This window comes from Bos taurus, chromosome X (genome assembly GCF_002263795.3).
Source record: "Bos taurus isolate L1 Dominette 01449 registration number 42190680 breed Hereford chromosome X, ARS-UCD2.0, whole genome shotgun sequence".
In the NCBI taxonomy this organism is placed as follows: domain Eukaryota; kingdom Metazoa; phylum Chordata; class Mammalia; order Artiodactyla; family Bovidae; genus Bos; species Bos taurus.
In genome coordinates, this window is record NC_037357.1 from 16245567 (window position 1) to 16272322 (window position 26756).

The window sequence follows — 26756 nt, forward strand, 5'->3', positions numbered from 1 at the left end:
GAGTGCAAGCTCATTTAGGCTTGCCTCAATTTCACGCCTTTTCCATTTCCTTTGGCCTTAAAAACAAATCATTCTCATCAGATCTTTCACTGTGATACTGAGTCAAGAAAATAGCAAAGTGATTTGATAAGAAAGTGATTCTCTGCTGAAATAAGTGTTACTATATCTACACATCTCCCTGCTCCCCTATTCCATCTACTCTCTTTGAAAAAAAAAAAAAAAAAAAAACCCCAAAAAGCAGCACGGGGAGAAAATGACCAATGAAATTTCTGAAATACATCAAAAAGTTGATGACAGACAAAGGAAAAAGTTGCAGAGCATTCATAAAACCTCCAAAATTCAATCTATTCCTTTTCCTTACCTTCAGGCTTTTCACAGTACAAAGCCTTCGACTGAAAGAGAAAAGTAGCATTGTAGACATTCAAATCCACCTAAGTCTTGGGAGTTTTGAGAATGAGTCTGTCAGAGACAAGACTTTCCAGGCACTTGGTGGTAGAAAACTCCTGTGAAAAGTACTTTTTTATGTTCATGAGACAAAGCTCTACCATCCATCAGAATAAGAAAAGGACCCCAGGAAGCTGAAAATTACCCTTTGTCAGTCACCAGTATCTTAACAGGAACAGCTGTTTGCAGAATGACTTGCTTCTTCAAATACATTAGGAATTATGGGAGGCGGGGGGGAACCTCTCAAATACAATAATAACTGGATTACCTTTTCAAAGACATCTCATTGCTCTGCTACACTACCTAGAGTTAAATGTTAAATAAAGCCAACAAATAGGTGATTTGATTTCTATAAGAAAATGATTTCATTTTAATGATCATGTATTAAATGAAAAAACCTCTTGATTATACTGCCCAACTAAAACATACTTACATGCATGGACATGGCTTCTCAGAGGAAGTAACAGTGATTTTAGAATAACACATGATCCGTACTAGGTTGCCTGGTTCCTACAACCCTCATGGACCTTTTAAGGCTAGGAACAATCAACACATGATCCGTACTAGGTTGCATGGTTCCTACAACCATCACGGACCTTTTAAGGCTAGGAACAATCTGAAACAGCTAAAAGGCAACATCAACATAAACTGAGTATCACCAGATATCAACACACTAATGGCAATTTCCCACTTTCTTTCTCTTAAGAGTTGTTTTTATAAAAATGTGTATCCTCCAGAATTGTACCATTTATGAATATATGCACAAAAAGCATCCTTAAAATCTTACATACAACTCAATTTAAACTTGGGATACAGACAAAAAAATCTTTCTTTAAAAAGGCTTTAATAAACCACTTCCTGAGTATACTGAAGGCAAAATTAATGAGGCTGACCGTCCCTCCACCATGGAGAGGGCAGGCAAGCACTCCACCGCCCCCCCAAGTCAGCACTGCGTCTCTTCTGAACTCTGCTTTCCTTTTTTTTTTTGTTATTGAAGTCTAGCTGATTCACAATATTGTGTTAATTTCTGCTGTACAGCAAAGTGATTTAAGTTTATATATATATATATATATATATATATATATATATATTCTTTTTCATATTCTTTTCCATGCTGGCTTATCACAGGATATTGAATATAGTTCTCTGAGCTATACAGTAGGAGCTTGTTGTTTATCCATTCTCTGTATAATATTTTGCATCTGCTCATCCCAAACTCATGAACTCTGCTTTCTTGACATCCCATATACATATACAGAGGGCAATGACTTTGGTGCAAACCAGAGACCAAGTCTGAATAAGTAAGAAGCTGGGAGGAGAGCAGAAGAATTTTCTTGCCTATCTGCCTCAAGAAAGCTTTCGAATGGTGACCTCCAAAAGATGAAGGGAGGAGGAACTCAACAATCACACTGTTGTTCTCTGCAACAGCCCACGAGATAACCTGATTACCAGAACTGAAACATGTAGGGCTGAACCGGATTTTAAGGAACATCTCCTGCACCTTTATCTTACAGAGAAAGTGAAGGCCAAATTGATGATGTGGCTCGTCCTAATTAACAAGCAGCTCAGTACGGACAGAAGCCAAGTTTCCAGACTCTCACTACCCAATATGGATTTTCAGTTCAAATGACTCTTTCTCTATAAAGATTTTCCTGAAACCATGTTCCCACCCCCACTCCTCCACTCCCTTTTATCTCTCCCTCGTTTGTGCTTCCAGCTGCATCTTGTACTCAGTTTTATCATGGCACTTATCACTGTGTACATTGATAAATTGTTTGCATGCCTATCTCCCCATTTGACTTTGAGTTTGTTTAAAGGCAAGACTGTATCTTCCTCATCTTTGAACCTCCAGGGCTGTTTCTGTGCCTGGTGAATAGTGACTACTCTATAAAAGTTTGCTGAGTGGATAAACTTCGTGGGAATAATTTTATAGGGTATCACACTAAGCCTGCCTTAGAAGCCTAATTGCTTCTCTTGCTATTTCCTTCCCTAAGTTCTTTCTTCTTCCTCCAGAAGAGAACAATAGCCAACACATGACTGAGGCTGTTCCTGGTTTTCTGATTCAAATGAACCGTTATTTTATTCAGGTATAGTAAATAGTTCATTTGTTACTGCTTATTTTTTTTAATGAATATATACTCTGACATGTATGTGACCATCATGGCTGAAAATTCCTGGTCATTCAGTATACACTGAATCAGAAATGTTACGAACCCAAGGCACGCAGACACAAACCCTGGTATAATTCCCAGGGGTCTGTGGTCACAAGAACCGCCCAGGATATAGAGCCCCTATAAAACTGAATAAAGGAACCTGCAGCAGATTCACATTTAATCAGCACCTGGGCCTGCCCAAGGGGAGCACTGCTTTTCGAGGGTCAGTTTAGAATAAAGTGCCTCCTCCAACTGCTCCATTCCCACTCTTCATTTCTCTAACCAGCTGCAAGTCAAATTCCCTGAAGCTACTTAGACAAAGGTGGAATATAAGGCTTTAGGATAATCACACCGGGTGAGGCCTTCCTGTGCATCTCTACTGACCTCTTACAACAAAAATGTTTCTGCTGTGCTTAAGACCCATAATTCAGCTGTATTCACGTTGAACATTGATTCTCAAATAATCATGAGCTTGAACTTTTTCTGAAGAACAAATAACACCAAAAATCATAGTTGCTGTTCATAGTGAAACCAAGCCTGCCTCTCCAATACCCCAGGTCTGCTCCCTGCCCACTTCCCAATTTTTCCCCCTGTGGTCTAACACCTTCAGTTGCTTGAGAAAAATGTGATATCTGTTCAATATGTTCCTCAGGAATGTATCATCTCTGTTTACAAAACAGACAACCAGAATCAAATTAAAATCCCCAAACAACTGAAGCACACAGGTACCGAGTTACCAAAAGTCAGAGGCGTTTCTGATGCTAAGTATTCATGGAAGCTGTCTTTAAAGTAGTTGATGGCTGCCAACAGAAAATGTCATTAAAACACAGAAAAAGAGGAAAGAATGAAAAGAATGACATTGAATTTGTTACTCCAAGAATTAAAATACACAGAAAATCATGCACCTTCAAGAAGCTACTTGCTACATAGGCTTCTTAGGAAGCAACATAAAAGGGGTGTCTCCCTCCACCCTTAGGCAGTCAGATCTCTGGCTCTCAGCATTGCCTCGGCTCCCTTTTCTGGACACCCGTCCAGTCACTACAGCGACTCAGAACCAGGACAGAATGGACACTGGCTGCCTGTACCCTTTCTTCCCGGCTAGGGCTTCCATCTGGGCTCACATCTACGGTTGCCAGATTTATCAAATGAAAACACAGGACTCCCAATCAAATTTGAATTTCCCATAAACAAGGACTCATTTTTTTTAGGATAAGTATGCCCCATACGAAATATTATCTGGCAACCCTCTCCCTATCTATTCGTCCACTCCAGTGAGTTAAGCTAAATAAAGTCAAATCCTCAAAAACCCATTTACCTCCCTTTACCTTAAGGTCATAAGCAGCCCCCTCCATTGGAAACAGCCTAGGCTCTACTAGGCCTTCAGTTCCCCCAGAGCAAAGCAGAAGGCCCTCTCAGTCCCAGCTTACCTGACCAGCTGCAAGGAATTTAAGGAAGTTGACTGTTGGAGAAAGCAATTTTTTACTCCCTGGCTCCTCCCACCAAAAGCTTCACACGGCTCCCTACCCAGTCAGCCACTCCACTTTCCCAACCACTGTGGCGCAACAACTGTGTATTCAAATGACTTTGATGCCTGCCTGCCAGAGCTCCTCCTTTAGACTAGGATGGGGGGAGGGCGTGGTGAGTGACCACTGTGCCGATCTCCTGACTCTTTAAGTCTATATAAATTTTCTTGAACATATGAATTATTACAGGAAGAGGAGGCTTTTATGTTTTAAAGTTGTTTTTTTTTTTTTTTAGCAGGGGGAGGGAGAGGAGAGCAGATTAACTTTCATTTCTTCAGTCCTGTCGGTGGCATACTCAAATTCAAGCAAAAGTCATCCAGTGAAGCCCAGGAAAACATCTGCTTAAGCATCATGTTTCTACAAGCACACAGAAGATGGATGCAGATACATATTCACAACGTGCAAAAAACGGCATGAATAGCCATTATTTGCATAGATGTCTTTTACAGTCAAGCCTTGATTACTCATATTAAAACAGAGGCAGATATAGAGGAACATGGTTAATTCTAATGAACAAAATAATATATTCAGGAAAAACGGTGATTCATAACAGCCCCGCATGACAGACTAGGTATAACACAAAAGTGGCAGTGGTGAAAATTCAGGAATCAGTTACGAGACACAGTCCTAAAGTTTTTTTTATTAAGATTTCAGGCTCTTTTGTTGGGATTATCAAAGAGTCAGAATTAGATCAGAGAGAAGGAAATTGCACTTCACTGGGGAAGCTTATATGTTTATAGACAACATGTCATAAAAACATTAAATGGTAAAGCTGGAAAGGCTCTTAGAAATCAGTCTGTGTAATATTCCTAAGAGAGGAGGCTCAGAAACTGAGCTTCCTGGTGAAATACTTGTAAGGAATGGCACACTCTGTTCCCCTCTTGGAGATGAACAGTCCACCAGAGCTGAGTAAAGGTTCCCTCTCACATGTCCTAAAGAAAGAAATCGGCCGGTCTTTAACTAAGAAACACAGTTCAGTCGCAGAAACCATTCCCTCATTTTTTTTTCCCTAAGATACCCTGTAACATATTTCATTAGAGAATCCTTATGAAAATACTAATTTAACTTCCTCCTTTTAAAACTCAAAGCAAGCCCCATGGCATTCAGTGAACTCCAAGGAACTGGATGGCCTGTTAAAATGACATTGAACATTTCTGTCCATATTTGATCTCCACACAGCTAACAAGATGGAGATTTTTCCTATGATGGCTACAAAGATCCCACAGTCAGCTTCCCAGCACCCCTGGCCAAAGTTGTAAGTTCTGCCAGAGCTTTCCAAAAGGCTGCTGCACTTTCTTCTTTTGTTTGAATGCTTCACTCAGGCAACTTTGAAAACCACAACTTCAAGCCTTCTCTGTCTAACTGGCTTTCCTACACTGTGACTTCTAACCCTTGAAACCATGCCAGTTACCTTAGGTTTTCCATGACTTAAGGGTCTCTAGTGAGTTCTAACGGCACTAAAATTTGGGAAGTCAGAAGGTATTTGGCAATCCCTTCAATTCCTAAGGGTCTTAGTTGTGCACTAAACTTAAGCCTTGCGGTTTCCACTTGGCAAAATTAAATTTCCTGTCTCGAAGTAAAAAGCAAGGTTCAAAGAAGAATTAAATGTAGACAAGTATCTTGCAAACTGAGGGGAGTAAAAGGTGAGAAAGGCACTGATTATTGTTTAGATTTAAACAATTTATCTTTGCAGAGCTCAGTATGCTGCTAAGAATAAATTAAATAATTACATCTCTAGAGTCAGTCACTACCCCTCCACCCAGAGGTTATATAAAGGACAAATATAGTTATTGATTTACCTATGTATTTTTGAAATTAGAGGCACAGAGATGAAAATCAGTCCCCATCTCGCTCTTTTTCTTTTTCCTAAACGTAAGTTTTCTTTCAGATAAAGAAATTTAAAAGCATACCAAATGGCTGTTTACAGGGTCTTGCTAAATTCATAAGTAGAAATATTTCAAACAATAGAGCCAAATGTATGCACTTTAAAATAAGCTCACGCTCCTACCCAACTACCTAATTAGTAACAAATATGAAGCTTCCAAGCAGAAAGGTTTACTGGGTGACACGGACTGCCATGAGAATACTCAGAGGCATGGATTAAGTCTACATTTTGTTAATGATAATATATTTTTTATCACCAAAAGTCCTGCTGAAATATCCCTTTACACTAACTTGTTATTAAAACTGTAGGCATTTAAGAGTATCAGACAATCTCCAAAGAAAGCTCCAAATTCCAAATGCAGTGTGTATTTAAATAAAGTGGCTATTTTTTTTGCCAAGTGATTCTTTATTAGGCCAAGTTGCTGTTTTTGTTCTGACATAAAAACAAGCAGTTTATTGATATAAATTCTTTCTCTTTAAAAATAAAGATCTATTCTGCCTGGCCTGAATATCTACCAAATATACTGTTTCATCCAAAATGTATTTCAGAGATGTGAACAGAATTAGAAAACTTCTTGATGAAACTACTAAGACTACTTTTTTAAAAGAAATGTTTTACAATGATCTTCTCTCAGTTTCACTTGGTAAATATGGCAACCTTGTTAAACTCACCTTTTGCTTTCAGCGAGCAGTTAATATTTGATGATGATGAAACTGTTCCTGGTATTTAAAGAACTAAACAAGGCCATCCACAAACAATGTAACTAGAAATGGGCTTGTTTAAAGAAGATAAAATGATAAGTGGAAGTTTTATGTTTTAAAATAAATCAATCCCTCAACCATAAAACTCTCATAGCTTTACAGAGAAGTTGAAATAAGACCTCTGCCAGAGAATGCCTGTCTCCACATCTAAAACAAAGTGAAGCAAAGGACAGCAAAAGTTAATTAGTTTTAAAAAATCTATTAATTGTACTCCACAAGTCAGTTTAAGCAGTTAGAACAAGAATTATGGGGAGAACAGAATGTTTGTAAGGATGTAGTGTTTCTTAAAAACATAAACCCTCTAGAGCACAGCAAGGTTTCTGAGATCTAGTCCCTGCCTTTTAATTAGCAGAATCCTTATTCTGGTGAGGGAAAAGTTAAATCTACTCTAGCTTTGTTGTGCCTTTCCTGAAAATCAGAATAAAATTAAAAAACTTCACAAAAGGTGTCTTGCCGAAATAGAGTCCAGTTTATGTGTCTCTTATACAAGGTAAACCAGATTTCATTCTAGAAGAATATTTGATCAAGTGATACAATGAAGTAAACTAGGCCATGTAAAAAAAATATATATATAAGTGTGCTAATATTTCACACTTATTTTTCTCCTGAAGATAAGTGGAGCATTTAACGTTGTTTTATGTTTTACACTGATTTTATATACTAGACTCTGGCATATAAGGTCAAATGACCCCCTTCAGATGCGAACTAATTCTGACCTTTTATGAGTGGGCTACAGAGTAATGGTATCTACAGGTTTAGCTCATGTTCCTTGGCATGTGATGATTATTGACCCACATTTAGAGACCAGGTTGGGGCCCTTGTAAAATTATATTTTCTACTAATTTCATGAAAGTAGTCATAAAAGTACAACTCATTTGCGGGCTTTACTGAACGCTGTTTGGGTTGGCATCTTTTTCACACCATGTCCACTTGAATATCAGCTGACTTTGTAGTATATTTACCATATGTCAGACACTGTTCAAAGTGCTGTCTGTGCATTACCTCCTGTAATCTGCACAGTATAACCCTAGGAAGTCAGTGCTCTACTGAAAAACTGAGGCACAGAGAGCGGAAGGAACACGCGCAAGGTAACAGAAGTAAGGCAGCAGAGCTGGGATTTGAACATGTACACGAGCGCTTCCCAGCATCTCGGTGTGGTAAACTGAAGAACGAACTTGTTCAAATATTTCCAGTGTTCCGGTCACTATTTTCCCGTCTAAGATTATAATAAAGATTACATACCAACTGGCTGTCAGCTATGTCCCCAAACTATTCAAATGGTGAATGTATGCCAAGTGGCCTGTTTTGTTAAGTACCTGGGCATCTTGGGTGACTTGAGAATGAGTAAGACAAGGTAACTGAATGTCCAGTGTTTTTTTTACACCACATCCACCTGAATAACTTTACTGTGTATTTACCATGTGCTGGGCACTGTTCAAACGGCTTTAAACGCATTATTAAGTCTTTTATCCTAACCAAAGCAGAACAATTAGTACAGATATCTCATCTCTTAGCACAGCTTTTTAGTAAATACATAATAGGAATGTTGCCAGTTGGTCTGGAAGAAGCAGTGTCCTGGAATCAGGAGCTGGGTTATGAAAACTTAAGCACAAATGACCACAGCCTGACAAGAGTAACAGTCCTGAAAACCCCATGGACATAGAGAATGGATAGAAGTGGGGCTCGGTGAAAGGTCTGGTTGTGTGCCTTTTGGGACTATTATTATTGCCACACTAAAAGAAGAATTAAAAACAGGAACACGACAGGGCCATTTAGAAGCAGGTTTACTCAGACTACAAAAAGTGCTGAGGGCTGTAGGTTCAACACTATGACAAAGCAGAGAAGATCCCAAACAATGACAGAAGATTGAATTTATTGCAAAGAAGTACAAAGTGTTCTTCTGAAGCATTTCATTCCACAAAGAACACAGACAAATAAGAATTCACACACACCTCACGAAAGACATGCCACCAAAGGTTCAGTTTTAGGGGGGACCTGATTTTAATGACCAGACAAAGTGCTACATGGGGTGATGATATGGGAACCTGGGAACTAGGATTTGTTGTTTCCAGTGCTTCCACTCAGCCTGTAAGCAAGAGTTATGTTTATTTTCTTTTCTATATGGTCAATTTATTTTTGGTTAAGTAAACATTATTCACAAAATAAGACTGAAGACTTCAAATGCAAATTAACATGGGGATCCATCAGGTAAACATATAAATATGATGTCAACGTATCAATTCTATTCAATCTAACTTATCATTGAGGTTTTTCCACAGCTTTGAAAAATCAAAATGTTCTAGATATTTACTGATGATATATATAGTAGGGAATCTAGATCTTTTAAGTGACTACACAATTGAACATGTAGAGTCCAAAAGGGTATTTATACTTTCAAAGACAATTTGATGGGGAAAATAATCATGATAAATAAAACCAATGGTGAAATGAATCTACTGTTTGGAATCAGGTCACCGGCAGTTCACACTCTGACTTCTAATGCATTTATTCCAAGACAAAGCAGGAATAAACCTAAATTTTTAATATGAATGTAGTATTTTACTAAGTATAAATGTAGTATTTTATTAGGAAGAGGGCTAAACTGGGATTTAAATGCCCTGGATTCTAATTACCTTTAGATCACGACTAAATTATTTTCCAAATCTGTTAATTAGTTTTTCTAGGAATAATTCCTGCTCCTACACACTTCATAACTACTTTGAAAGGACAAAGGGAAAAAGTAAAGTTTAGTATGCTTTGGAGATCAAATCAGAAAAAAAAATTTATTTTCATTAGTTCATTACAACAGAGCTAAAATTGTTGCTGTGAATTTTTTCAAAATTGATAGATTACAAACTGTTTTACCATTTGATTTCCCCACAAAAAATAATGCATCATTATATGAGGAATTTTTGATTTTGTAATACAACTTATCATGTGCCTAGGGAGGGAATTTATATACAGTGTTAAAAAACCAAGGACATTTCTCTTTTTAGAACTGGAGACTGTTATACAGTTGCTGTCCCGCAGCTCGCTGGTAATGGTAGGTGAAAGAGCAGAGGGTGAAGAAGCAGATCCAGGCTTTAATTTTATCCTTGGAAATACGTGAAAAGAGAAAGGAATTATTGCTCCCTTTACAACTGGCAACAAGCCAGTGCCTACTTAGAAGACAAGTTTATCTAGTCAAGAGGCACTTCTCTACTATTACAAGCTTCTTACTTTAAGATCTCACACAACACAAATTCACTATAGAATTAATAGTGAATAAAACATTCCAAGTAATTTCTATCATATAAAAAAGTTTGGAGTGTCACTTTTTTTGGTTGGTACTTTCTATATTTTATTTTTGCCAAAACAGCTGTTGTATTTTATTTATGCTGTGCTAAGTCGCTTCAGTAGTGTCTGACTCTTTACAACCCCATGGACTGTCGTCCACAAGGCTCCTCTGTCCATGGGATTTCTCCAGGCAAGAATACTGAAGTGGGTTGCCATTTCCTCCTCCAGGGGATCTTCCCAACCCAGGGATTGAACCCATGTCTTCCGTGGCTCCTGCATTGCAGATTATTTACCACTGAGCCATTGGGGCCATCTATATCTTATTTATAACACATATTAAAATAATAAAATCAGGCAAGTCATTTTTTCCTAGAAAGTTAGGAGGATAAAGCAAAACAAATAACAGGCTATAAAAGATATTAATGGTGCTTAAAATTCTAACACATAATTAATTATCACAAAGGGATTTTGAATATGATTCATCTAAGTTGGTAAAATAATAAAAATGAATCTCATTATAAAACGGTTTCTAAATATTTGAACTAGTTTTTCATTTTTCTTGTTTTTCTTCTCAATAGGCCAACTGCTTAGAAGCCAAGAGCAACTCACATAAATGTGAAACACATTTGAACATATTTATTCATTTACTGAATATTCTCATTATACTGAATACTATATTGAATATATTTCTATTATAAAGAATAATAAATATTATATACAAACGCATATTATATATACCATATACATATCTAGACCCTTTTTGTCCCCACACTTGCTGCATATAAAATTTTGAAAGTCCACCTGTGGCAGCTAGCGACACCTACATTAGAGCTTCTGGAGTATAAAAAACGTCACTAATCCTTCCAAAGTGTTACAATAGACAAATGATTAAAAGAATCTTTTTCTTTTCGGTTTCATACATTTACATACCAATGGTATTCTTGCCCAACTACCTGTGATGAGATGTTCCACGGAAAGTTTCCATGAGCTCCACAAAAAGAGGGTTCTGTGGTGAAATATTTTTTGAGAAATGCTGAGTGTAACAGAGTTGGACACAACTGAGCGACTGAACAGCAACAAAAGTAAACTGCTCTTTCGTGCAGTACGTCTCATGCAGTATGTCTTCTCTCAGCTAATAAGCATTGTGGTGCTCCCTGGGGAGAATAATATAACTTTCCCAAAGATATATGTCTTCCAGAACATGTGTCATTTTCTTTCCACCAGATCTGAATATAAACAATAAGCCAAGGATGAGGCCATTTGAAAAAAAAGTGGAAAAAAAGAAAAAGCATTGAAGGAATAATAACTGCTGAGAATTCTGAAACTGAGATACATTATTCTTAGTTGATACTCTCCTGGACTGTTAGACAGTGAAAGTGAAAGCTAGTCACACAGTCGTGTCCTACTCTTTGCAATCCCAAGGACTGTAGCCTGCCCAGCTCCTCTGTCCATGGAATTCTCCAGGTAAGAATACTGGAGTGGGTTGTCATTTCCTTCTCCAGGGGATCTTCCCAACCCAGGGATCGAATCCAGGTCTCCGGCATTGCAGGCAGATTCTTTACCAACTGAGCCACTGGTTTCTCTAAACTAGTGGTCCTCAAATTCGAGTGTTCAGGAGGGCCTTTTAAAACAGACTGTCAGATTCACCTTCAAAGTTTGTGATTCAGCAGTTCTGGGTGGGGCCCAAGAATTTACATTTCTACCAAGTTCCCAGGTGAAGGTGGTGCTGCCAGTCAGCCAACAACACTTTCCCAACACTGGGAACGCAGCTGTCTAATCCAAAAATAGATTGAGCCATTTACTGAGCATTTTCTTATGTTGCTGATAATTCAGTTTCTAAAAGGTCATATCAAAGGGCTTTTGATATCTTAATTCCACATCTCTGACCTCAGTAATGATGTTAGCAGTCGCATAAAAGAAGGCCAGTCCACGTCATGCAAAAACAAGGATTGGACCTCTCAAAATTCTATTGTACTTACATTCATTTTCTGTTTACAAACGTAGTGCAATTAGCTATGGAGATAAGTACTTAAGAGCTCTGTACTACGTTGCCTATATTTGCTCTACAAATCTCCCCAGGGTGTGCTTTTGAAATGTTTGTTAGGTACCCAAATTTAAGCAGGCAGAAGATTTTCTAGTAAATTCTCCTTGGCTCTCCAATAAATTAATACCTTTACTACACTGCAGAAACCACACTCATTTGAAAGCACTACCTCTTCTCTTCACTCCCAGAAAAGGTATTTGGAAAAAAAGGATAAGCTCAAAGGAAGGAAATACTTTTCACATTAGACAAGCAAACAACACAATGTTGACCACAGCATTTCAACATGGATAACCAAAAGGTGAAGTATTGGTAGACTCCCAAACCTCAAAGCAAGCACCAAAGTTCATCGGTTGTACCCTGCAGTGATGCAGTAAGGAAACAGGACATCCCATAAGATACGTTCGTCTTTTCATTGTGAAGAAAATAAATACCTTGCTAAGGAGTTCCAAGTATTCGCTATTCTTTCCCTTCTGATTAAGAGTAGTCTCAGCAGCACGCCGTTTACTTCTGAGTATCACTGGCAGCTTACTTAAACTGAAGCCCCCAGTTTGCAATACCGTAATGCTTGTAATACATTGACATGTCAAAAATAAAAAACACTCAAACAGCTTAATAAGCTGCAAATAAGAAATTTGGAAATAGAATTAACCTCTTCCCTTGCCCTCTCACTAGTTACACAACTACATTCTCCCAAAATGGCTTGGAAATGTCCTTCTTATAAGGACACATTTCCAAAAACACCATTATCATGGGCCTAAAGAAGGCAATGGCACACCACTCCAGTACTCTTGCCTAGAAAATCCCATGGACGGAGGAGCCTGGTAGGCTGCAGTCCATGGGGTCGTGAAGAGTCGGACACGACTGAGTGACTTCACTTTCACGCATTGGAGAAGGAAATGGCAACCCACTCCAGTGTTCTTGCCTGGAGAATCCCAGGGACAGAGGAGCCTGGTGGGCTGCCGTCTATGGGGTCGCACAGAGTCAGACACGACTGAAGCGACTTAGCAGCAGCAAAGAATCAGAGTGATGTAATGGGGAAGGTGGTGGCAATTACATCAAAAACTTCAAAAAGCTAGATAAGGTTAATCACTTCAGCTGGGCCCTAAGTGTAGCTCTGAGCTTTCTGATAACTACTGTAGAGAGGAAAATGTATTGAACTGCATTGTTCTTATTGCTCGATAAAAGAAAGTACACTGGTTAATAAGCACCTCTCTGTAAAAAGACTGCTGGATACTATGGACGACACAAAGAGTAAGGCAGGGAACCTGCCTACAAGGAGTTTATACATCTTCTCTCTCCTGCAATTGCAGGGGCCTGGGGACTGTTGCTGAGAGGGGCTCTAGCACTTGACAGTATGGGATAGAAATCAAAGGAAGACAGTGGGGTAGAAATCAAAGGTGGCTAAAATAGGGGTCTAGAGATGCTATTGAGGAGGAGGAGAAATCTGATGGGGAGAACGAGATGTCTCTGAGCCATAATTAATCACAGTTCTTCATTTTTGCTTCAAGGAAAGCCAAGGAATTGATAATGGAGTTTATAATCTGTGATAAAAATGGCAGAAATAATTCTCTCTCTGGGGGAGTCTCCCTTTCTCTATCACCCCCTCTTTCATTAGCATGTTATTTTATTCATTACACTTTCATTCTGGTTTTGTTTCAAATACATTATTATTAGAGCTGAAGTATTTCAGAATGAAAAGCCTGTCTCAATAGATGAAAGAAAAGAAGAAAAGTGAAGTCGCTCAGTCGTATCTGACTCTTTGTGACCCCCATGGACTGTAGCCTACCAGGCTCCTCAGTCCATGGAAATTTTCCAGGCAAGAGTACTGGAGTGGGTTGCCATTTCCTTCCCCAGGGGATCTTCCCAACCCATGGATCAAATCCGGGTCTCGAGCATTGCAAGCAGACGCTTTACCGTCTAAGCTATCAGGGAAGCGATAGATAGATGTCTCCAAATTTCTCTCTCTTTTTTCTCTACAATCTCTGGCTAGGAAGTAATGTTATTTATTTTTTTTTTTTCTTATGTGTTTCTCTAGTAGGCGATTTGAGGGAGGAATAGTGAAATGTGATGATTAAATTTATCATGAATATTTCAGAGATGGAGTAAATGTCATGTGCCACCAGAGTGACACCTTTAGAAGTTGGGAAGAGTGAAAGAGAGTCTTGGCTTCATCTTAGCTGTCAGTCGCTTATTCAAATATGCAAGTTACAATTATGAACATTATTATAAACTATTAATGACATCAGCTGAATGCTGCTAAATACTTAAAACCATCTTAAGTTTTCTTCTTTTTTGAAACATTTTTCTAAAAATGTCCCAGGTACTTTTCTTATTTTTGAACTAGAGTCAGTTGCCTAACCCTGAATCATGTCTTGATTCACCCAAGGCCTCAGGATGTCTGTCCTGAAAAACTGAAATCACTATGTGAAATGGAGATGAAGATGGAGATGGTATAAGAGATTGAACTGACTGTACAAATATCAAGGTACAGCGCGTAAGCCTAGAAATCCCTTTTAAAAATTCCATCTTGAAATTACTTTCACATTTCTCATTATTTCCCCATGTCTTTGAAAAAGCAGATTGCTTGGTACATTTATTTTAGAATGTCAATACATGGGCTCTCTAAGAATTTTTCTTTGCCTTTCCATGCTCAAACTCTTTGGACTTTTAAAAGATCACTGTACATTCAGGACAGTCTTTATTGATTAAACTTTAAATATATAGTTTTATTGGAATAGGCAGTTACCTTTTACACAAAACACTTTTCTGCAGATTTTGACCTTGTAAGTGACTCAGAATGACCTTATTAGCACTAATTGTGCTTCCAAGAATACCTTTACTTGCAAGGTAGCCATTTGTTGTGAAATTAAATTTCAAACATTCAAAGGCAAAAAACGATGCTTGAATATTACTAGCTTATCACACTAATTACTTTAAGATATTAATGTTACAGTGCTTAGTTGCTCAACCGTGTCCAACTCTTTGCAACCCCATGGATTGTAGCCCACCAGGCTCCTCTGTCCATGGTGATTCTCCAGGCAAGAATACTGGAGTGGGTTGCCATTTCCTTCTCCAGGGGATCTTCCCGACCCAGGGATCGAACCCAGGTCTCCTGCACTACAGGCAGATTCTTTACCATCTGAACCACCAGGGAAACCCAAGACGTTACAGTGGCCACTCAGCAATTTTTTAAAAAATCCACATAGAGGGTAAAAACACTCAAAATGCAACATTTGGAGAGCATCCAAGGTGCTTGGCCAAGGAACATTTCTATAATGCTAAGGGACAGAAATTCACAAAAATCAGCAATCGGTAGGCTATCGAATCTAGGTTAAAATGTGACTGAGTGAGGAATGTTGACACATGGGTGTACACAATTTTCATTCATATTCAGGTAAAAACTGAACTGGGAGTAGAAATATAGACACACATGGAGAGATGACTCCCCTTGTAGGGGAGCCCATATTGGTTCTTCCTCTGTCAAAATGATGCAACAAAGTGGGGGTATGTTTCATTCAATGAACACTTTTCAAGCTCCTAATATGTACTGTGTGTGCTAGGCACAAAAGCTGTGGTGGTAAATGATATCATCTAATGTGAAACCCCCCAAAAAGTCTGAGAAATCCTCACTTCCAATGTGATGAAATTGGATATGGAGGTGAACACAACAGCAGTAGGCAGAAGTAAAATTTCAACCCCCTCTTATTTAACCATGTTGACTTGAACAACATCTCAAACCCATCAGTGGCTTTTCCTTCCCACTAATTCAAGTTCTTATCATTTCATTCCATCAATATGAAGCTTTCTAAGCTTCAATAGGAGCTTTCTAAGTGGTTCCCCTGTCGCCAGTCTCTTTGGCTCTATCCACTCATCTTACATAGGCTGGTGATGCCATTTCTCTACTTAAAAATTGTCAGATTCCTCAGAGCTACAAAATCAAGTTCAAATTCCTCACTTCCTTTTAAGGCTACTCCTCTACCAACGTACGATCTACACTTCAGAGGTTGACTTAACACTCAACTCCCCAAATCCATGCTACAGTTTTTCCTCTGTCTTTGCTGAGGTTATCCTTTCTGCCTGGAATCTCTTCCTATCCCTCCTTCCAAGAATATCTCACATGGTACCACTTTAATGACTATTTCTTTAACCACCACAGCTGGGTGTAATTCCAGTCCCCCGCCTTCCCCCTTGGATTCTTTTCATGATTAGTTTGTACCTGGCTTATGGCACATAACACAAGCAGCTTCCTACTAGGAGGTCAGGCAGGGACCACATCTTCCACAACTTTGCATTCGGTGCAGTCCTTGCCTAACAAGTAACATGTTTTAATAAATATTTGCTGAATGAATAATTTCTTTGAGGAACTGGGTGTATATAGAACTCTTAATGGATTTAACAGGACTTTCAGCATCAAATGACCCCTAATATTTAAAATCCTTGTAGTAAACCATAATCAATAAGCCTACAAATTGAGTGCTGCTCCGTGCTCTTGTATGAAGAGAAACAGAGGTAGGAGGATTCTTATGACTTGCTCAAGGCCACACAAGGAGCCCTTTTTAGAGCTGTTATTACAAGGCAGCATTTTCTATGTTTATTCCATTGCTGATACCATGATTCACATCAAACATTTCCATGGTTACATCTGTGGTTCACTGAAGAAAGAGGTATTTATGAAGACTACCTCTAGGGCATCTTTGAAAGACAAGACAATATTCCAAACCATACACAATGGAATATTATTGAGCCATGATAAAGAAGGAAATCCTTTTTTGGCAACATGCATGTACCTTGACAGCTAGACACAGAAAGACAAATACTGTATCATTTCATTGACATGAGGAATCTGAAAAAAGCCAAACCCATAGAAATAGAGTAGAATGGAGGTTACCAGGGACAGGGGAGTACGGAAAATAGGGAGATATGATCTAAGGGTGCAAACTTCCAGTTATAAGATGAATATGTTCTATGGATATAATGTACAGCATCATAGTGAACAGAGAGAGTGTTACTCACTCATTCATGTCTGACTCTTTTGTGACCCCATGGACTATAGTCCTCCAGGCTCCTCTGATCACAGGATTCTCCAGGCAAAAATACTGGAGTGAGTTGCCATTTCCTCCTGAGGAGATCTTCCCAACCCAGGGATCGAACCCAGGTCTCCTGAATTGCAGGCAGATTCTTTACCATCTGAGCCACCAAGGAAGCCCATAGTGAACAAAACTGTATTATATACTTGATAGTTGCTAAGAGAGTAAGTCTGGAAATGTTCTACAAAAAGAGTAATTATATGAGGTGACAGAGGTGTTGACTAAGCATACTGTGGTAATCATTTCCCAATATATAGTTGTATCAAATCGTCATGTTTTATACCTTAAACTTAACCAATGTTATAGGTGAATTATATCTCAATAAAGCTGGAAAAATCCTTTCTTTGTTGTAGTGCTAGCAGAATGAAAATAAACAAAAAATTTTTTTCGGTTGCTTGGAAGTTAAAATTGAATTTGCGTCCATATAGAATGCTTTTCTGGCTAAGAGAAAAAGTGAAATAACCAGGAAATTGCAAAAAAAAAAAAAACCCTCTAGAGATTATGTTTTTACAAATGTTGGTAAAAGATTTAAGTTCGTTTACCAAAGCATGTGATAAGTATAAACATTAACAACAGAGAAACAACTTCTAAGATAGGTATTTAGCAAATGTTTTCAAACCACATAGAGTTTTTAAATATTCAAACTTCTCAAATGGCTACTTCAGGATTACTATTTTTTTTTTCATAAATAGGATGAACAAAAATTTTAAGACAGTATGACAGTGTGATCTTAACACAATGTCATCTTAAAAATATAATCTCCAAAATGTATTTGGAATGGAATAAGAGATGATCGATACTACAATGCTGCCTACTCACTGTACCCAGACACATATAAAAGATGGGTGAAGTTTAAAGTCACAGAGAAAAAACATTTTCTGTTTGCATTTCTGCATGCTAAAGACAGAAACCAGAACCTTAGTTTTAACTAGTTAGCAGGCAAATCATGCCTAACACACTGGTTATATCTTAGTTCAGGAAATTGGTTATATCACTGTGGACTCTATGTTTTCAAGCCACTGGATGTTTTTCAGTGTGGAAACTGCCTTCACTGTCTACTGTGTACCCACAAGAACATGGGGAGGAGCAAAAGGCTAATATCTCTTTTCTACCAATTCCCACTGTGTAAATAAAAATTTGAGTTTCAACTACAATAAAATGTCTACTTACAATAGAAAAAATCCAACTGAAAGCATATATTCACATGCTTATGAACCAGTAACAGCTGCAAAAATTGATGGACCCTATTGTTACATCTATTTCACTAAACAGATTAGGCATGACACTAAGCCCTGGTGGCTCAGAGGTAAAGAATCTGCCTGCAACGCAGGAGACCTGGGTTCAATCCCTGGATCAGGAAGATTTCCTGGAGAAGGGAATAGCAATCCATTCCAGTATTCTTGCCTGGAGAATTCCACAGACAGAGGAGCCTGGCGAGCTACAGTCTATGGGGTTCCAAAAGAGGTGGACATGACTTAGCAACTAAGCAACACTAAGCCATATTATACAAACTCATCATGAATAATATTGGAAAAATAATTTACTTGAACTCTAAACAACATGGTTAATCTAAATGGTGGAGATTATTTACAAAATAAAAGGTTGTAGAACAAATGGAACTGTTTACTAACTTTTAAGAAAACAGTATCAAGAAAGATAGGAAAAAGCATGAGTTAAACTTCTCATTACGTCTAGCAGTAAAACTGGACCCTGTGGTGATAACTGAATGCACAGTAATAAAAACACTGAAAACCTAAGCAGGGCTGCAAATCTGGATTAGACACTAACGGGAACAAAAAACATAAATTTAAGAAACCAAAGACTTATTATACAGTGGAGGAAATACAGAAAAAAATGAAAAGATTATTTAGAAATATTGAGGAAAGAACAGACAGCTAAAATTCCTCTGGAATATATAAACCTGTAGGTCAACAATCAAGTGGCAGGCTGAGACAGAGGAAAACAAGACAACCTTGGGGATGTTACAATCAGAAAACTAATCTGTAAGGGCAAAAACAGCAGTGAGTAAATGATGTTATATGAGAAAAGTCATGTTCCTAGAAGAACTAATTGCTATTTCCAGATGCACAAAAGTATCTTATGTCCACATTTCACAAAAAGGTGAAGTAGAGAAAAAGTATTTGTAATGATTATACAGTATGTGACATGAGAGAAGTATTAGATGATAAAGTAAAATCAGACATCTATGTCCCTAACATATAAAGAGCTTCTTCCACACATGAGTTGACATACAGTAGACAGTATTCAAACTTCAGATCACTCATACTAAATGGGATTCCTGTGACAAAAGGTCCATCTTAATGGTATCAAACTGTGGTTGAAAAATACCTTCCTGGCTATATCACAACTCCTTTCTTACTATGCAGCCAACTGCAGCCTTGGCTGCAAGGGGTAGTGAGAAATGATCTTGAGCTATGCTTCCATAAAACAACATTTTAAATTCATTGGATTAGATTCTGTTTTCCTTTACAAAACTGTATTTGACCCATAACAAGGCTGACCTGCTACTGCAATATCTTCAGCTGATCTGTGACAGGTACCTCCCTAGCTGGCCCAGACTTTGTACTAATGAGTATATCTATAACGGCATCAGACATCAAAGAGTTTCTTGCAGTGAAGCTATACATGATCCACAGCCCATTACAATCCCCGATTCTGGCTAGCTAACTCAGTGCTGCAGGGTTTGGAGAGAAGGATGGGCAAGTGAGTAGAGACAGCTCAGTGTTCTGACTCTCAGTGATTTAAAAAAGCGCAGTATCACTAAGTTAGATAACTTGCTCTAAAAATAAAACACCCTAGCCCCTCTTCCTTCTTGTTTTCAAAATTAACAGCCAGAATAATTGTCAAAGAAATAAATAAAAGAATTTTAAAGTCTTCATCTAAACACAATATTGTGAAACAACAAATGAGGGAGATATTAGGAAAAGGAAAGATGACTTTTCCCCCTTTCTAAAGTAACAAAAAGTAAAGGAGAACCACACAACGTCGAAAGCAGGGCATCCCAGTGTCACATGGGACAGTCTGACCATAAGCGCTGGATGCTTTTGGTTTAGTAAAACAATAGCCCAATGCTTGCTTTGACAGCACATAGTCTAAAATTGGAAAGATACAGAGACGATTAGCATGGCTCTCGCATAAGGATGACATGAAAATTTGTGAAGCGTTCCATATTTTTAAGCAGTATGTTTCTATGTTTCTCCTCAGAATGAAATGAATGCTGCAAAGGTCAAAAACAGAAACAAAATACAATAATCCCAAATGATGTTTTCTCTTATCTCCTTTTTCTCCATGGGAAAAAAGACTGAAATGATTGGAAGAACACTGCAGTTTTCAGGTTCTTTTGATTATTGCTTATGTGACCCTGGGCAAGGGACTCTCCCTCTCACTAGATCCCTAGTTTCCTATCTGTAAGTTGTAACAATCTCAACTGAATATTCTACATTCGCAGGTTTTGATTTGCTAGGTTTGTGAAGCGCTATTACGGGTATGAGTGCTCTCATTAACTATTTCAATTATCTGACTCATCTAGCTGGTTGAGGTGAGTTTCAGGATCAGCCACTGCATGGATTTCAGAGCTTTCTCATTACCACACCCAGAGTTTAAAAGAAGAAGAAAGAAAAGCAAAAAAACTAATACTCCACTGTATTTCTGAGCACCAAAAAAAACAGAAGGTGCATGTGCAAGACTAAGAAAGTTCTTTTTAAAACATTTAACTTTGAAATTATTTTAGATTTACAGAGAAATTGCAAAAAATAGTACAGAGTACCCCTGCTGCTGCTGCTGCTAAGTCGCTTCAGTCGTGTCTGACTCTGTGCGACCCCAGAGACGGCAGCCCACCAGGCTCCCTGTCCCTGGGATTCTCCAGGCAAGAACACTGGAGTGGGTTGCCATTTCCTTCTCCAATGCATGAAAGTGAAAAGTGAAAGTGAAGTCGCTCAGTCGTGCGCGACTCTTAGCGACCCCATGGACTGCAGCCTACCAGGCTCCTCCACCCATGGGATCTTCCAGGCAAGAGTACTGGAGTGGGGTGCCATTGCCTTCTCCGAGAGTACCCCTGGAGATCCTTAACTTAGATTCCTATGTCAATGACTTATACATCCATCATACATACCACAGTTATCAAAACCAGGAAATTAACTTTACTGTAATTCTATTAAGTAAACTGGAGACCTTACTTGAATTTCACCAATTTTCCCTCTAATGTGCTTTCTCCACTCCAGGATCCAATCCAGGATCCCACATAGTATTTATCTGTCATGTTTATTTTAATCTCCAATCTCTGACAGTTTCTCAGTCTTTCCTTGTCTTCCCTGAGCTTGACACTTTGCTCGCTGGGTGCTTCTTCAGGTTGGCTCCAGTGTCCAGCTATCAGGCCCCTTCCTTTTCCAAGCACTTCCTTACTTTCTGGAAGCACAAGATGTCACAGACTCATATTTTTCCTGCCTCAATCCAGCTATAGTCATTACTCTGAGGATTCCCTGGTTCCTTTAATGGAGAATGGAATTTATTTGGTGAAAAGACATGTCTGGAATGCTTGTGGTGTGCCAGGTTCTATTCCAAGTGCCTTAGGCGGATCATCACATTTGAATGCTTAGGAACGCAGGTGTTAGTCACACAGCTGTGTCTGACTCTTTGCAACCCCATGGACTGTGGCCCGCCAGGCTCTTCTGTCTATGGGATTCTCCAGGCAAGAATACTGGAGTGGGTAGCCATTCTCTTCTCCAGGGAATCCTCCCCAACCCAGGGATCGAACTGCACGGCGAATTCTTTACCGTGAGCCACCACCACATCTGAACGCTCAGGAACTCAGGAGGTACGTGCTAATAGGAACATTGTTTTCATAGGGGAGGAAATTTAGGAACAGGCAGGGTGGGTACTTACCCAAGACCATATAGCTGGTGAAACCTGACCCATCAGTGGGAAAGCCTAAACTGGGTTAAGGAATACAGTTGGCATGTGAAAAGTTTCTCGAACATAGTAGTCAATAGAAAGTGAAAGTGAAGTCACTCAGTCGTGTCCAACTCTCTGCGACCCCATGGACTATAGCCCACCAGGCTCCCCTGTCCATGGGATTTTCCAGGCAAGAATACTGGAGTGGGTTGCCATTTCCTTCTCCAGGGGATCTTCCCGACCCAGGGCTTGAACCCGGGTCTCCTGCATTGAGGGCGGACACTTCACCGTCTGAGCCACCAGGGAAGCCCCAGTCAATAGAAGGTAGAATTTACTACTATTATTATTATTACATGGTTCTCATAAACATAATTTCTGATGGCCTCATAGAATTTGAAAAGTAATATATTTTAATTTAAAAATATTTATAAAATACCATTCCTTCCTAAGTTTTAAAAGCCTTTTGCATTGCATGGAACAAGTGAAACATTTTTTTAAAAAAAGAAACAGTTCTCATTAAATATTGAAAGAACATATACCAACATGGGAAGGGTTTCACTGGGTAATGGAATTACAGGTTAGGTTTCATAATTATTTTTATCTCTATATTACAGTTTTCTAGAAAGCATATGTTTTTATTTTCTGATCAGAAAAAAAAATAACCATGATAATTGGTATATTTTTTAAAAGTCTATGATGGGAGAAGATCAAGTAGTATTTAGATATTTTCTGATACTCTGGGAAAAATCTGAAGCTGACAGGAAGGATAAAGGGAGGGAGAGGTTGACTTTGCAGGATCAGCAAGTGGGAGTGAGAGGAGGAGAGAGGTCTATAAGAAGGCAGAAGGTAAGGCAAGGTTTATGCAGCACACATACAATTCTATACAGAGTGAAAGGAAATGCATAATGTTGGCAGTGGTACTGGGGATGACATTTTATTACAGTTTATTACACTTTATTTTTATCTTCTTGTGTATGATTTTAAAAATTTCTTTTGTATTTTTCCTTCCCTTCATAAAGATGAATAACTGTCTAAATTGGGGAAAAATGGTATTTATCATGAAACAAAAGGCAGAAAGTCTGTTTCCTGATGCAGAAGTTAGAGGTGCTGGGGGCGGGGAGGGGGGGCGGTGCTGACTCCAGCACAGGGGCCGCTCCATAGGAGCAGGTGACAAGGACAAGCACATCACAACATTTCTTGGGCTTCCCATTCTCCAGGGTTCTGTCTTTCTGGTGGCCAGTAGTAATACTGTTGTTTCTCTCTTATGGTCCATTTTCTCCTATCTTTCTTGATTGACTGTAAGTAGAGACTTCTAAGATGGATACTTTTCCACATTTTGACAGCTTGGATACTGGGTGACCCTTCAGTCAATGGTATGTTGAGGAGATGTTGAATAAATGAAGATATTTATCGATTTTCACAAAAGGAGACCTGATCACTTTACAGCAGAAAAGCCAGCAGACACCATGTTTAGCAGGTGATAAAGGTAACCATGAGAGAGGAGATACATCAAGTACCCTCAAGTATGCACATCATTTCTATGGTTTTCTTACCAAAAAATGCATGACCTCAATCAAATCATGACATTGCATTCGACAAACCCAAATTGAGAGGCATTCTATAAGATGAGTGACCAGTATTCAGCCAAAGTGCCAAGGTCATGAAAGATATGGAAAGACTGAGTAACTGTCACAGATTGGAGAAGACTAAGGAGACATGATCACCAAACAGAATGTGGGGTCCTGGATTGAATTCTGGAGCCCAGAAAGGTCATTAGGAGGGAAATTTGTGAAATTCAAATAACGTCTGTAATTTACTTAATAGTATCGAACTAGAGTTATTTCCTGGTTTTGATAACTGTGCTATGTATGGTATGTAAGTTGTTGACATTACAGGAAGCTGGGTGAAGGGTATGCAGGAACTCCTTATACTATTTTTGAAACTTTTCTATAAGCCTAAAATTACTTCAAAATAAAAACTTTAAACTGAGGCTGAGCCATCGATATGTATTTACTTGGATGCTGATTTTAATTCCATTTTTCTTTCAAGAGAGGTTTTTGAAATGTCCAAAATAGCATTGACTTTTACTGGTCAAAGATACTTCCTTTTTAACGTCAGTAATGTAAGAAGATCCTTAAGTAAAATGTTACTTTCCTTGAGTCTCAGGATGACAGGTGGTGTCTATATATTCTTTCCAGTGCAGGCAGACCTCTCTGATCAGCTCATAAATGGTTCTAAAACTTGAATAATCCAGAAACCCTTGGGATTATGTTGCTAGGAGTCTTCTGCTCCTGCTAAATTTTCCTTGAGCAAACAGGGATGTGGTAAATATTCAGTCAAAAATAATCAAATTTCAAATGGATGGAAATTGCTGTGACTAGTGATAATTACACAGAATATACTGGTAACTCAGGACAAAGTTAACTCAGGACCTAACAGGATATATTCACATCAATATACCTATACATCTGGTTTCACTTGCCGAAATATTATTATTATGCTTGTGATCATATGCAATATTTGAAGAAAGTGTGGCACTGCTTTCTGTTTTTCCTCGCTCAGTTCCCATCTTCTAGGAATGTATATAGGTTGACATGGCTGTCCTGTGACTATGCCAGCTGCTAAGGCCCCTGCCAGGAAATTTTTGTTAAAAAACTACACAAGGTAGTAAGTAGGGTGGGCAGATGTGATGGATGTTGACCTTTCATAATTAGATAATGACAGAATTTATATCCTTCCTGGATAACAAGTGGCAGATATCACACTGCTTCAAGTATGGAGGAAGATAATATTGGCTATGAAAACAATCACAGATTTTGGGTTGGGATTTTCTGTGACGATCTTTCGTTAAAGTCAAGGGAGAGTCACTAAAAATACTAACCTAGATTAATTGTGAACTGTAATATCAAGAATTTGGCACAGAATGGGTTAAGCAATACTTTCTGAAATCAATTTTGCCAAGTGGACAGGGCAACTGAGTTATAAGAAAAACAGCTACATATCAACATGAAATGAGACTCTTATGTAGCTGGAAATTAATCTATGGGCTGTGATGTCTAGATCTCTAACTGAAGATGGTGCATGCTTCATCACTGAATACTCAACATTCATAGAGTGATAGGCCCAGCACTTCAGCATAATGCACAATAAGCCATCAAGCTTAACCTCCTTATTTTCCTAACATTCCCTCATTATGAGATGAGTATAGGATATTGTGAACTACTATGCCTATTATGAAGGCAAAGAACCATCATCATCTGGTAGAGTACTTAGTGCTAATGGAATCCTGATAAAAACCAAAAAACCAAAAGCAGTCACCCAAAGCTCATCAAGTGATTGCTTCAGTTATTTAACCACTCATGGAAGAAGAAACAGTACACAGATACATTTCAAAAGTGTTTCAATCACAGAAACTCAAAGTGGTAGTGAACGCTGCAGTAACCATCGAGGTATGTTATTTGTATATTGTAGATATGGTAGTAGTACAACCCAGTTAGGTCAACTGTTTTCATGCATAGTTTTCATGCATACCATGGTATGGTTTTTGTGTATATCAAGGATAAGGAATAATACAACAGGACTACAAAGCTTTTGTGCAGATATGGAACTGTGATGCATGTACTATCTAAATGGCAAATTAATTTTTTTAAAGGCATTGTATATTTGAAATTCTAAGATTTTCATTAAAATTTGAGAATGTAAGGATTATGCAAATCGTCTTTATCCTGTGTGTCTGGTCATCAAAATTTTAACATATCAAAAATTATTTAAAAAACACTGGATACAGTGAGTAAACAGTGTATTTAAATAATTAAGTGGCTTATTAGTATTCATTGGCCAGTATCTTTGTAGTTTTTGAACTAAACATTTTCCAAGCTTTAAAGTGGTAGTGCAGTATTGCATTTTGTTAACAATCATGCTCCGTATTACTTTTCTTCAAAATGTTTTCATTATGGCATTCTTTTGCCTTTAAATGGGAAAATCGATGTGAACTATATCAATGATTAGTAAGATCACACATCTCTTCCTGCCAGATGCCTGAAAAGATAGAATTTACAAAGCCTGCAAGGAACTCTATTTTTAAGAGCAAGCCATATAGACAGTGATACTTTGCTTGAGGATACGAGCGTGTCCCTTTGAAACATGAATGTGTAGTTTTAAATAATAGAGCCTTAACTAAACAACTGTTTTGAAGAACTCCTAAAACAACAGTTTAGTTAATAGTAAGAAGGTAACTTTGCACTTAATTCACTTTTTGGGTGGGGAGGAGGGATGCCACTTGGCTGGTGGGATCTTCCCTGACCAGGGACTGAATCTGGGGCCATGACACGAAAGCACCAGGTCCTAACCACTGGACCGCCAGGGAAGGCCTTAATTCATTTTTATAGTGATACATGGTTTTTCATTTATGTCATCTTACTGGAATCTCAGCAATAATCATGGAAGTTAGGGAGAGAAGAATTATCCATGCATTAGAAATGAAGCAACTCAAGCTTTGTCTGGAACTTCTGAAACAAGATACGTAAAGTGCGTAGTGCAGTGGTGGACCCTCTATACGGACTGGCTAAAAGATACGTAAAGTGCGTAGTGCAGTGGTGGACCCTCTATAGGGACTGGCTAAAAGGCATTTCCTTCCCTCCTACTCCCGAACTAGTCCAGTGCTCTTTTCTAT

The 26756-nt window shown here is 38.5% G+C and overlaps 1 protein-coding gene and 1 non-coding gene across 9 annotated transcripts in view; one reads left to right on the top strand and one right to left on the bottom strand.

The window, feature by feature from the left end:
• MBNL3 (muscleblind like splicing regulator 3) overlaps nucleotides 1-26756 on the bottom strand; it is a 121228-nt gene that overhangs the window by 41105 nt on the left and 53367 nt on the right. The gene's annotated exons all lie outside the window — the stretch shown is intronic.
• LOC112445210 (U6 spliceosomal RNA) lies at nucleotides 20267-20369 on the top strand. The gene has a single exon (XR_003033580.1). It is a non-coding gene; the product is annotated as a U6 spliceosomal RNA (small nuclear RNA).